Source organism: Ambystoma mexicanum, chromosome 1q (assembly GCF_040938575.1).
Source record: "Ambystoma mexicanum isolate Mex_15411 chromosome 1q, UKY_AmexF1_1, whole genome shotgun sequence".
NCBI classification, from domain to species: domain Eukaryota; kingdom Metazoa; phylum Chordata; class Amphibia; order Caudata; family Ambystomatidae; genus Ambystoma; species Ambystoma mexicanum.
In genome coordinates this window covers 1,539,902,617-1,539,916,038 of record NC_090922.1, presented here as the reverse complement: position 1 = coordinate 1,539,916,038, position 13,422 = coordinate 1,539,902,617, and the positions used below count along the sequence as shown (strand labels likewise).

At 46.5% G+C, this 13,422-nt stretch overlaps 1 protein-coding gene across 6 annotated transcripts in view; it reads left to right on the top strand.

Moving 5' to 3' along the window:
* The window catches only part of LOC138551359 (zinc finger protein 850-like), a 267,712-nt gene that overhangs the window by 223,733 nt on the left and 30,557 nt on the right, over positions 1 to 13,422 (top strand). The window contains exons 1-5 of one of the 6 annotated variants that reach the window (XM_069642479.1): positions 4,640 to 4,711; positions 5,278 to 5,341; positions 6,160 to 6,223; positions 7,929 to 7,988; positions 9,475 to 9,538. The exons of 3 other annotated variants lie outside the window; for them this stretch is intronic. The gene's annotated coding sequence lies outside the window, so the exon portion shown is untranslated. Of the gene's footprint in view, positions 1 to 4,639; positions 4,712 to 5,277; positions 5,342 to 6,159; positions 6,224 to 7,928; positions 7,989 to 9,474; positions 9,539 to 13,422 lie in introns of those variants that run through there. 2 more of the 6 variants (XM_069642481.1, XM_069642482.1) reach the window with 2 other exon arrangements.

Below are 13,422 nucleotides of genomic sequence, written 5' to 3'. Positions count from 1 at the left end.
AAGGGAAGGGGGAGAATGGGAGGGAAATGGAAACAGACAGGTGACTAACATGGCATTGTTTATAGAAAATATCCTTATACATGAAGACATTTTCTGTAAGTACTAAACAAATACATTCCAATATAAATTCTGCAGGGACTGACTAATTTTCTCTTTTGTTCAAGAAATGACACATAACGTCTATGCTTGCTAGTTGTGATTTACTGGTATATAAAGACTCCACATCACACGTTACTGTCATGGTCACTAGGCAAGAGCCTAGTCCTCCACTACAGACAAGGTCCCAATGGATCCAGTCTTGGCGTCTATGGCACCAAGCTCATTTTAAAGTGTGCTCAGCACACAGAATATCAGGGGCACGTGCAGCAATGCCGGGCGGGGCCCGATTACCACTGAGAGGGCACGTGCAGAAGACTGAAGGAGGAGCTAGATGGGGCCACAAGGCAGAGCCTACAGGGAGTGGCTGGGGCTAGGCTATATAAGCCGACCCCACCCAAACACTGGCGCTTTGCGTTAGTTTGCTATCAGCAACGTAATGCTCACCGCAGACCAGAATACCTGATCCAGCACGTGCGCTCCCAGTCTCCGGAGCCCTTTGTCAACTACCCGAATCAACGCGTGCACATCCAGCCACCTCGACCATTTTACCTGGAAAGCATCATCGCCGGAGGCCTTGTCACTCGTTTCCTCTCTACAATTGCTGCGCTCGCCTTACCTGAGATCGCACCACTGTCGGAAGCACATCCATCTGCTTTCACTCAGCAGTCGCAGCGCAAGCCTTACCTGTGGTCGCTTGGTCGCTGGACATCTCGCCATAAGCTCCTGACTCGGCCACCGTCATACTGACCTTCTCGGAGTCCTCGACAGGTACAACCCAACCTTACCTGTACCACATTCCATCGACCTAGGACCTTCTTTGGGTGCTGTCTCCTCATGAACCTACATCTTCAAACAACATCAGGAGCCAGGTACCGGCCTCCAGCCATCGCCAACCTGCCTCATCTGCGAAGAGAGTAAAAGACACAAGGTGAGCGATAGCACAGACTTTAACCCGTTAAAGCGGCATCATTTATGAACTCGGTGCAGTCTCAGAAATCACTAACTTACCTACCAGTGGGGGAAATTCCCGGAGCTGCTTCCTTTTGCCATCACGCGCTCCTGGGTCATCTTCATTGCTACAGGGGGGAGAAAGGACAACATACCCTTACGAACAATAAGTGTCATTACAAGGACACAGACAATACGAAAGTCATAAGAACACTTACCTTCAAGACTGAACGGTCGAAGCCGGTATGGACCTCCGCAATCAGGACCAGTGACGTAACTAGGTCCATCCGCAGTGCCCCTGCTGAAGGAAAGCAGGACGGAGAGCTTGCCCTTACATACTATCAGGTGAGCCTGCATGTGTAAACTTCTGCACACCATATTCTGGCACGAAAGGGCAGAAGGGAACCACAAATCCACCACACCAGCCTCATTGTCTCTCACCCTCTCGCTGGAACAGGTTCAGCCTTCTAGGCCCACGAAGAGGCAGTTGTTGGGGGAGAGAAGCGGTCTGAGGGAGTCAACTCCAGGGAGAGCTCCAACCGTGCCCCAACGCCCCAGCAGAGGCCAGGTGAGCGTAACAGTTACCAGCATGTCGTTCTTATCGACTTGAAGGGTAGATAATATCTTAATCATGGATGTCGTATTTTGTACAAATTATTTCATTTTCTGTACAAAAGGGCGCAGCATGCAGCTCATTGAAGACAAAACTGAAAACCTGAGGAAGACAGAATCTGTGACCAATGCAACATGCAGCTCATTGAACACAAAACTCAAAACCTGAGGAAGACAGAATCTGTAACCAGTGCAGCATGCAGCTCATTGAAGACAAAACTGAAAACCAGAGGAAGACAGAATCTGTAACCAGTGCAACATGCAGCTCATTGAAGACAACCCCCAAAACCTGACGAAGACACAGGGCCTCATTACAAGTTTGGTGGTAGCCTTGCCGGTAAAACCACTGTCTATTGAGCATAACGATATCCCCCATCAAAATTCCCCTCCTTGATAGCCAACAACGAACTCATAGAATCCACAAACACCACCACCCTAGCCAACTTCTTCCCCATAATCTGAAGCACTGCCATATTAACAGCCATCAACTCCGCCATGCAGACCGACACATCATCCAACAACCTAGCCACCCAAAACACCTCTTTATACTGTTATGCAGAATTATATGCAGTACCCTTTGGGAATACCACACACAATTAGGACTACAAGTGGCAGTACAAATTCACCTTTGGTACAAGCCTGTACTACACAGTAAAAGTGGTAGCAATGGCTGAGCAGCCAGACTTATCTCAAGAGCAAGTGAGCAGTATCAATAGTTACACAAACGACAGCAAACACTATGATTCATGGAAACACTGACTCAAGGTTTCCGAGTAAAAGAATATATATTTATTTACACATCAGGTATATAACATTTTACTAAAGTAAAGCAGTTAAAAAATCACACTCTTAATACACCACACCACTCCCAATAGATTCCAGACAAGTTAAGCTCACAAAATGAAGTGGGAGCAAAATAGCACTCTAGTAATTCAAAAGGGAGGGAAAGACAAAGTTAGGCAGAAATGGAGCAGCACCAACAGGTAAGTAAGCAGGGCAATCTAGAAAGAGGAACTACAATGATGGAATCAAATCAATTAGGCTTAGGGCCAAAGTCAATAGGACAGAATTTGTTTGCTCAAGATCACACAGTTCAGGGTAGTTCGCGGTTAAGTCTTTGCCAAGAGAGCCGGACGAAGTTGGTCAGCAGAAAAATTAGTTTAAAGAGTAGAGAAGGACAAGCCCTCGGATTGGAGAAATATTTCACACACTTTCATTGCGGCTGAACGAAACGAACAACCGGATTGGCACAGTACCTTTAAATGGAGAACTGGTGCACTGCTAATTACCTCTGCCTGAATGCCAGCAAAATAGAGATTCTCCCTATTGGTTCCCCTGCACCCTACTTCTTCCGATTCCTCACTTTCCTTCATCCCTCATATTCAGAACATCATCAAGAAGTCCCACTTTCATCTCCTCCTTCTCAAAGGAACTCTATGCTTCCTCGCCTTCCCCCAGAGACTCAATATTACCCGTGCTCTGATCCTCTCCAGGCTAGCCTGTTGCAATAGCCTCTTCCTTAGCCTTCCTTCGTTCACCCTGTGACCCATCCAGCTAACCCAGAATAGGGCAGCAACACTTATCCTTCGGTCAAGCACAGGGACCACATCTCTCCTGCCCTACAAACCCTTCACTGGCTCCTGGTCTCAGCACGGATTAAATTCAAATCCCTTTGCATCATCCACAAGGCTATCTGGGGCCGTGTCCACTCTCTCTTCAACGATTCCTGACCAAATACTCCCCTTCTAGACCACTGCGTTCCTCTGGCGCCAACTTTCTGTGTGTGAAGCAGTTTGCTAAACAGAGAAGAGAGGTGGTCGATCACTTTCCTTGGCTGGCTCCTTTCTATGAAATAGCCTCCCTCTCCCTCTGCAACTTCAGCAGGACCTCCTTAAGCTCTGAAAAAGTCTCAAGACCTTTCTCTTTCCTCTTCCTTCTCCTCCTCTCTTCCCTGCTAATCATACAGTAGCGTGACTGGTGTGCCAGGCCCTTATGTATCCTCTGGCCCTGACCCCCCACATCTCTCATCCCAGCCGCTGTCTTTTTTACTGCACTTACTTCCTCCCACAAGAGGTTGCACTTACGTTCTTCTTAAGCACTTCACACTGAGCACTTCTCAATGAACACCACAGCACCTATCCCTTACCCACACCTCCCCTCTGCACTTGCACGTTTTGATCACTCACAAGGCATAGTAGGTTCATCACCCCTGCCTGTTATTCTCATTATTTGTTTGTACTATTAATTCAATTATTTATCTTTGTTGTAATTCATGTCTACCTTCCCCCGTCCCCACCCTGTTGCCCTGTGTGCGCTTTGAAACAGTTTTTGCCAATTGTATAAGTGCCTTTCAAATGACCAATACATAAATAAAATATCTAGTATGTTATCACAATATAAAACATCATGACTGAATGTAACCCATAATGTTAATGTCAAAGGACATTTGTACCGAGCATTATCACCACCGGAGTGGTCCCCTGGCGCTCTTAAAAACATGCACAAAATGTAAAACTACTTAAAAAATATTGAAGAATTATGAGAATGAAACGGCTCTCTTTATCTCTTGCACTTTCCGTCAATTTCTGAGTCTAGAAATTAGATCACCACTACGCATGTTTTTTTCTCCCCCATTTCCCGCTACTGCGCATGCTCCATTAGTGGGTGACTCTGAGGGAAGAGTACGCGCGCCGTAATGCGCGTTCCTTGTCCCGCTTCGCCCTTCTGCGCATGCTCTGCTCATCATGACTTATCTTCTGAGCCCGCTCATTCCAGTCCCTCGTTTGTGCGCATGCTCGCTATAGAATGCCCGAAAACCCATGCTCAGGAGATCAGTATCTCCGCTCAGCGCATGCTTAAAAGATCAGTATCGCTGCACTGCGCATGCTCGACTAATCAGTATCTGCGCAATGCGCATGCTTTAGTGATCCGTATTTCTGTCCTGCGCATGCTTGAGTGATCGTATCTCTGAACTGCGCATGTTTGTTGCTTTGTCGCTAAACGCGGTATACCTCGGCCATCTCCGGTCGCCCTGCGAAGCTCTGGGCTGTGGGTGCGTTCTTGGCACTCTCAGGAGGAAGGGGGTGATATACTGGGAGGAAGGGGGTGATATACTGGGAGGAAGGGGGGTGATCTACTGGGAGGGAGGGTGGTGATATACTGGGAGGAAGGGGGTGATCTACTGGGAGGAAGGGGGTGATATACTGGGAGGAAGTGGGTGATATACTGGGAGGAAGGGGGTGATATACTGGGAGGAAGGGGGGTGATCTACTGGGAGGGAGGGGGGTGATATACTGGGAGGAAGGGGGGTGATCTACTGTGAGGAAGGGGGGGATCTACTGGGAGGGAGGGGGGGTGATCTACAGGGAGGGGGGGTGATATACTGGGAGGAAGGGGGTGATATACTGGGAGGAAGGGGTGGTGATGTACTGGGAGGAAGGGGGTGGTATACTGGGAGGAAGGGGGTGGTATACTGGGAGGAAGGGGGGTGATATACTGGGAGGAAGGGGGGGTGATATAGGCAGCATTTCGATTATATATGGAATTGCTTGCAGTATTTACTTGAGATCATTCTTATTGTAGATGAATTAATCATATGATAATGTTTGCTTCCTCCAGACCAGAACACTCTACTGGTGTGTCCTCGTGTTCATCAATAAGTAAGAAGCACAGACTAGAAAAGGTAACTACTGTCTCTCTGCACACATTGTGCTTTGTTTGTGAGGCAGCGTGACTCCTGCCTCTCTGTGCCCCTCCCCCTGCCTTACCTATTCCATTTCTCTACTCTTTTTCATCCCCTCGGACTAAGTGCTGAACCAAAAGTTTGAATGGGGGCAAAAGTGTGCATTTCAATGCACATTATATCCAAAACCTCTGTTCCCTGCCACCTTTGCCCCTTTCATAACTCATAGCTTGAAACGCTGAACTGGCAGTGATCCAAACCAGCTCCCTTGAAGTCTCTCCCATCCATGCTGGACACAATAATGAATGATCAGCATTCCACAGTGATGGTATTTGTGTTCTAGCATAGGCTCAAGGCCCGGTCTAATAATACAAGGCTTGACGCTGGTTTACTACCTGTAGTACTCAGGGCAGGTACATCTACCCCAGGATGGGCACAGGGCCCGTTCTCAGCACTGAGTATGTCTGTTTACCAGCTCTGTGGTCCTCCTTTGCTGGTGAAGATGCAGCTCAGGTATCTTCAGTCACTCTGCAAAGTTCTGAGCGGTGGTTGTGTTCCTGAAACCTCTGGCCCTCTCTCTTGCTCATTTACATCTCAAATGCTGTATGGTGGAAAAGGAGTTTTTTAGGAGAAATGTTGACTTGTCTCTGCTTTTCCTAAGCATTTGTCCTGTGTATGTGATGGAGAGTGGATTATGAAGGTGCGGGATGAGATACACAGCTCTTTCTTTGGACATTTTGAATATATATTTTATCCGTCATATAAATGCTAGCAGTATGTAGATGAATTAATAATATGATAATGTTTGCTTCCTCCAGACCAGAACACTCTACTGGTGTGTCCTCGTGTTCATCAATAAGTAAGAAGCACAGACTACAAAAGGTAAGTAACTACTGTCTTTCTGCACACGTTGTGCTTTGCTTGTGAGGCAGCTCGCCCCCTGCCCTGCCTGTGCCCGTGCCCCTTCCGCTCCCCCCGCCTTATCTCTTCCATTTCTCTACTATTTTTCCTCCCCTGGCACTAAGTGCTGAACCAAAGGTGGCCCTGTAAAATGTTTTCAGTGGCCCAATGTTGCACTGTGGAGAGAAGCATAACAAGCAATCCCAACCCTCAACTGAGAGTTTGAATGGGGGCAAAAGTGTGCATTTGAATGCACATTATCTCCAAAAAGTAATTAAAACTGTTTTAAACTTTTTATTTTAGAGCTGATGCAGACAAATGTGCCTTTCCATCCAAGCCAAAGACCTATAGATATCCAATGATCTCTGCCCCCCGCCACCTTTGCCCCTTTCATAACTCATAGCTTGATAAGCTGACTTGGCAGCGATCAAAACCAGCTCTGTTGAAGCCCCCCCCCCTCCCATCCACGCTGGACACAATAATGAATAGATGCCTTTTCAAGGGCAACATCAACATTCCACAGTGATGGTATTTGTGTTCAAGCATAGGCTCAAGGCCTGATCTAATAATAGCAGGCACAACGCTGGTTTACTAGCTTTAGTACAGATGCAGGACACAGAGCAGGTACATCTACCCGAGCATAGGCTCAAGGCCTGATCTAATAATAGTAGGCACAAGGCTGGTTTAATTATAGATGCAGGACACAGATCAGGTACATCCACCCCAGCATAGGCTCAAGGCCTGATCTAATAATAGCAGACACGAGGCTGGCTTAATTATAGATACAGGACACAGAGCAGGTACATCTACTCCAGCATAGGCTCAAGGCCTGATCTAATAATAGCAGGCACAAGGCTGGTTTACTACTTTAGTATAGATGAAGGACACAGAGCAGGCTGGTTTACTTCCATATTATAGGTGCAGGACACAGAGCAAGTACATCTACCCCAGCATAGGCTCAAGGCCTAATCTAATATTAGCAGGCACAAGGCTGGTTTACTACCTTTAGTATAGATGCAGGACACAGAGCAGGTGCATCTATCCCAGCATAGGCTCAAGGCCTGATCTAATAATAGCAGGCACGAGGCTGGCTCACTACCTTTAGTATAGATGTAGGACACAGGACAGGTACATCTACTCCAGCATAGGCACATGACCCGGTCTAATAATAGCAGGCACGAGGCTGGTTTACTAGCTTTAGTATAGATGTAGGACACATAGCATGTACATCTACCCCAGCATAAGCACAGGGCCCATTCTCAGCACTGAGTATGTATGTTTACCAGCTCTGTACTCCAGTCTTGCTGGTGAAGATGCAGCTCGAGTATCTTCAGTCACTCTGCGAAGTTCTGAGTGGTGGTTGTGTTCCTGAGGCTTCTTGTCCTCTCTCTTGCTCATTTACATCTCAAATGCTGTATGATGAAAATGTAGCACGAAGCAGTATGGCTAGTCCACACCCTTGTAGTGAAAAGGGAGTTTTTTCAGGCGAAATGTTGACATGTCTCTGCTTTTCCAATGCAACCCTTCGATTAAGCATTTCTCCTGTGTATGTGATGGAGGGCGGGTTATGATGGTTGGGGATGAGATACTCAGCTCTTTCTTTGGAAACTTTGTATATTTTCTCCATCATCTAAATTCTTGAAGTATGTAGATGAATTCATCATATGAAAATGTTTGCTGTCCACAGGGTTGAATACATTATTGGTGTGTCGTGTTTAGCAAAAGTAAGAAGCACAGACTACAAAAGGTAAATGACTGCTGTAATATATGTATGTCTCTCTGCACACATTGCTCTTTGCTTATGAGGCAGCTTGTGTCCTGCCTGCCTGTGCCCTCCCTGTTACACATTAGAGGGCCATGGTTTTCAAGTGGTGTTGCCACGAGTGAGCCAAGACTTTTTGGTATGCAATATATGTGAGCTATTATATATGTAACAACACTATTGCCAGTTTAACAACGAGCGATCATTTTTGAAGAAAATAGCCTGACATCTAAATCACTCTTTGGGACTGCATGTCCCTAGGCACTGCGTGCCAACCCTAGGTGCTCTCTGCATACAGAATAAGGTTGGTGAGGAGCTGCGCTGAGGGTAAGGGGAGTTATCAGGGTGGGGTGGAGGGTAGGACACACACCTTACAGCTGGCTTTGGGCAAAACATGTGCGGAGGTTTTGTTTTCAATAGTATGTAAACTACTGCATGTGAGGAGATCCTCGCACAGTGCACACACTCTGCTCTACTGCTGATTCCGGTGCAACCACAGATCGCAGACCCAGCAGCTTTTCATGCAGCCGCATGATCTAGTTCCTTACTGTATTAAGCCGTGGGCCTGTAATGGAAAATCCAAACCAACCCCTTCTCATGACAATAGAAAGTAAATGCCTTTCTATAATCTGAAGTTCCAAAGCAGGAGGTTCAAGTAGACTGGCTTTTATCATTGCAAAGCCTTCCTCAGCTTCTGGAGTTCATTTTGAGGGTAAACTATTTAAGCGATTTGACTATTTCAGCATAACCTACAATCCATTACCACCAGTAACAAACTATCCGCAAAAATACTCACATTTTGTTATTCTTTATTATGATGGTACTTATTGGATGCAGAACTAGGTTCAGAAAGCTACAGGGCATTTTATAATCATATGTGAAAGAACATGGTGAGGGAAGCAGAAAAACAAGTGTGCAGTGAGATAACCCTAGAGGAGGGGAAGGAAGAACACAGTGAGGAAAGCAGAAAAACAAGCATGCAGTGAGAACACTGGAGGAGTGGAATGATGACCACAGTGTCAGAAGCAGAAAAACAAGTGTGCAGTGAGTTAACACTAGAGGAGGGGCAGGAAGAATACAGTGAGGGAAGCAGGAAAACAAGTTTGCAGTGAGGTAACAGGAAGGAGGGCAATTCCTCAGCAAAGTATCTACAAGCAACCATGGGAGGATACAGTGGGGTGCAAATAACCCAGTCTCGGGTCTAATGGGGAGCAGAGGTTGTGTGGTCCTAGGTGTTGGGGAGGAGGCATTTCTTTCAGAGGAGGGTCTTTAGCTCCTTTGTGTGACAGTCTGAGGTTTAAGGATTTTATTAACGGCCTATTTACAGGAGGGGGATATGAAGCGATACCCTTTCATAATATAATTTTCTGGATAATGAACTCTCTCTGGACACAATTGTAACTTCTGTTTGGATGCTTAATGCCCTCTCTCAGCCAGGGAAGTCATTGGTACCTGTGTGTCTTGCTTACAGGCAACATATGATGGTGACACCATCAACAAGTCATCGACGTACTGGATTAACAGTGGGATGCCAGGTAATATTCTCATCTAAATGCTCCTTTAGCTGTTGTGAGAAGAGGGTGGGGGACTCTGTATATCCTTTGGGTGATCTTGCCCAGGTGTGTTGGGCTCCTGTAAGCCTGAATGCAAAGCAGTGTTTACTATCTTTATGTATGGGGCAGAGAAGAGTGCGGAACAAAGATCCAGTGGGTGGCATCGGGGAGCAAAGGGGGAATGCATGGAAGAACAGTGGCAGGGTTTGGCACCACTGGGAATGAAGGGATCAATACTGCATTAACGGCCCTCAAACATTGAACAAAACCGTAGGTGAACCACCCAGGCTTTTTCACATGGAGTATTGGGATATTACACGGGTCACTAGTAGGGACATTGAGGAATATGGGGAAGTCTCCTGAATGGGTCGACTTTAATCCTAAGAGGTTCAGCTGTGTGAATGTCCCTCGCCTCATTATCATGTTTGAACCTAAAGGAAACAGGTATAGTGTCAATAAATGCTTCAAGTCATCCTAGCCTCCCTCTTCCCTTCTTGCTAAGTTACCCCCATGGCTAACTGGAAGGTAGCGAGTACTGCTTTGGTATTTACAGAAGGCACTCTCATGTACACTCTCAAGAACACTCCAGCTGGCGGTACAATATATAGTACATCTACGTTTACATAACAGATCCCGACCTAACAGATTTACTGGTGCCTTCCTGCTTAAAAGAAATGCCTGCCTGTCAGTAATGCTTCCAAAGTGATTCTGAGGGGTTTTGGATATACCGGCAGCCTTCACATTCTCTTTGGACACGGATGTCTGGAAGGGCGTATATTCCCAGGGTGCATCTCTTAGCCCCATGTGGCTGGGTGTATGATACGAGTGTTGGATATACCGGCAGCCTTCACATTCTCTTTGGACACAGATGTCTGGAAGGGTGTATATTCCCAGGGTGCATCTCTTAGCCCCCATGTACTGAACATGATACATGCATTCCTTCTACATGACACTGGGTCTATGGACCATCTTGAACTACTGGGATTAAAGGGCTTTCCAGGACATCCTTCTCTTCTGGTAGTCGGAAAGGGTCCTGACCAATCAGGGTAGAATTCAGCAGTCTAGAGGTACAAGTATTGGCATGTGGGTTGAGGAAAGGAGCTTGGCTCCTAGTGAAGCATCTGGATTAGGGGGTCATGCTCTCTGGTGGGGGAGCCTGGATGTCACCCTGTTCTGTGTTTCCCTGGAGATACAGTCTTTGTGGTCTATAGGGACACTCGTTCTAAAGTCCTCTTTGCTTACAATAGTTACAAACTAAGGGGCCTGGTGGGGGACCCCATGATTCCTGTAGATGTGGCCAGCTCCCTGCTCTACTGGACCCCACTGTATCAGCTAAGATAGTGGCCCTCCATGCCTCTGCTGATCTGGTGGGCACCACTGTTTCTGCTAAATTGCTTGTCCGGGGTAACCACCCATCAGCCTCCCTTGTCTTGCCTCTCCCATGGATGGCCCTTCTCTGCTCCTGTGCAGAGGCTTGCCTCCCCTCTTTGTGAGCGCCTTCACATTCTGCATGTGTCCATGCATCCATTCCTTTAAGCTCTGCATCTGTAAATCAGTAAACACTAACAACAATTAGCTACAGCTTCCTGTGCTGTCTTATATGGTTTGGTGATACTGGAATGCTGGGCGAATACCACTTCCAACCTATCCAAATAGTTGGCCATGGATACTCCTTATTTTGTTTATAATTTTCTATTTAAGCCTAATCTATTTACTGTGGACATATCTCTGGGATCGCAGTAATTCTCTAGCCTGAACCAATGGGTCCCCTGTCCCCAGATCCTGAGTAGGCCACGTGGTGCATTCTTCAACCCTCTGCCAATCTTCAGGTGGCATAATTATCCTCATGAGCTGGTGTATACTTGCTAAGAGTGGTTCTGTTAGAGGAGATTTCTTTCTTGTGTAAAATCTCCACTCCGTGAGTATCCCAGCACTTTTTCATGGGCAACTAGATTTTTTATGCTGAGTGGGTGAGAACCTTTTTCCCCACGTTTACTCTGGTGTGGGGAACCTTTTTGACCTCTTTTTGGGATATCTACTTGGAGTTATGCTTTCCCCCAAGTTTATGGCATCTACCTTTTCCTGAAGCAACACACAGCATCTTCTGTGCAAATGGATATTCCTCCTTTGTGAAAAGTACAGTGAGCAAAAAGCGATGGTTACGGACCCTCAAAGTGGGTAAAAACCACAGAACAGGTTATCATGCCATGGTCTTTCTAGAGAGGGGCACCTGCTACCTTTTGTATACCCTCTGTGCAGTGCTCACAGAAGCTTAGAGCTTCTCCTTCACATGTCTTTTCTTTCCCTGACTAACTCTTGCAATTACCACGGCAGAGGGATACTTTTTATCCCTCTGTGTTTTATATTGTGAGATCAGCACACACCACCTTATGTGGAGTGCTTGGAAGATTCATTGTATCCCTTTTCTTAACAATTTGTTACTGTGACAAGCCTATCTGTTCAGGCTGGTGGCAGTGTACCTTTTGCATGACATTTTGTGTACATTTATCGCAGGCTGTCATCCCAGCTGCGGTAAGGGACAAAGGGACACCGTTTACCCAAAATGGGCATCTTACTTTTTTAAGCCCCGAACAAGATAACTTGTCCTTGTTGATGCTTTGTATCAGGGGTCTCCTCGTAGCACACAAGTAGTTGAAAAGGTATGTACGATGGTGCAAGAAATAACGTAATTTTATTCAGGGCCCCAGACGCAGCTGGGACAGCAAATTCAAACAGAATGCGATACAGAACTGCATGAAAAGGTGCTGTTCAAGAACCGCCCTTGAAGTTAAATCTTTTATACACAATAAAAAAATTGGCATTTATGATCGTGCGACACAGAAAAAATCGCCCGACACAGACAAATCTTGCACTTTGGGCTCCTATAGAACTGTGTACATTATGCAGGGTCATTGGGTCCACGCACCTTCCCACACCACCCTCAATTACAATTATGTGACATCACAATCCACTCCCATTACTGGTCATAGCTTTTGATATCCGCATGCTGTGTAAACACCCATCCGTCAGGACCCTCCCCTTCAGTTTCCCCCATTACTTTCTTCCTGTTTTTCATTTCAAAGTTGTTTTTATCAGTAGTCAAGGATAACATTGAATGTCCTTTTTTTTATGAAAAAATATTTTAGGAGTGTTCTTAATAACGCAGAAGGTGATTAGAAGCAGCACCAGCATGAGGACAGTCATCCTGAGTACTCCAGAATTCTATGTGGGCATCCATGCGAATACTCTGTCCAACCAGTATTTTGCTTGCACTCCATTAACCTCACTTGTCATCTTTCCCTGGAGTGTCCTTATCTCTTGTATAGGTGCACTAGTTCCATTTGATGCCTCCCCATCAGGAATTGCCGTACAACAGCTTGACCCAAGTCGGCCGCACACACCTCCTTCTATTGCTGTTAGGAGGTCCAGGACGAAGTGATTCGGTAGGGCTACCAAGCACAATGCCCTCATCCCCTCAACACGAGATTTCATTGCCTCATATCTCGTTACGCTGCCTGAATTATCTGGGGGCAGACAGCATTATCCTTTAGCTTTTACCAAGTTATACGAGTCTCATGATTGCCGCGTGAAAGAATTGCCGTTACCTCTACGATCTTCCAAAATGGCTGCCACTTTTGTTGTGCCAGTTGCCTAGCAACACACAACTTCGCCCTGATTGGCCACCTGCATCTTTGTTCTGTTACCATAAGAACCGGAAGGCGAGAGCCGCAGGCCCGCCCACCAAAGCCCCGGCTCCTAAGGCCCATCGTCTGTCTGCGGGCTGTCCGCGGATGGAGGTGGTCATGTGAGTACACCATATAATCCTATTGTGTTCAATTATTACGCACCGATTTCCTGTTAAATTT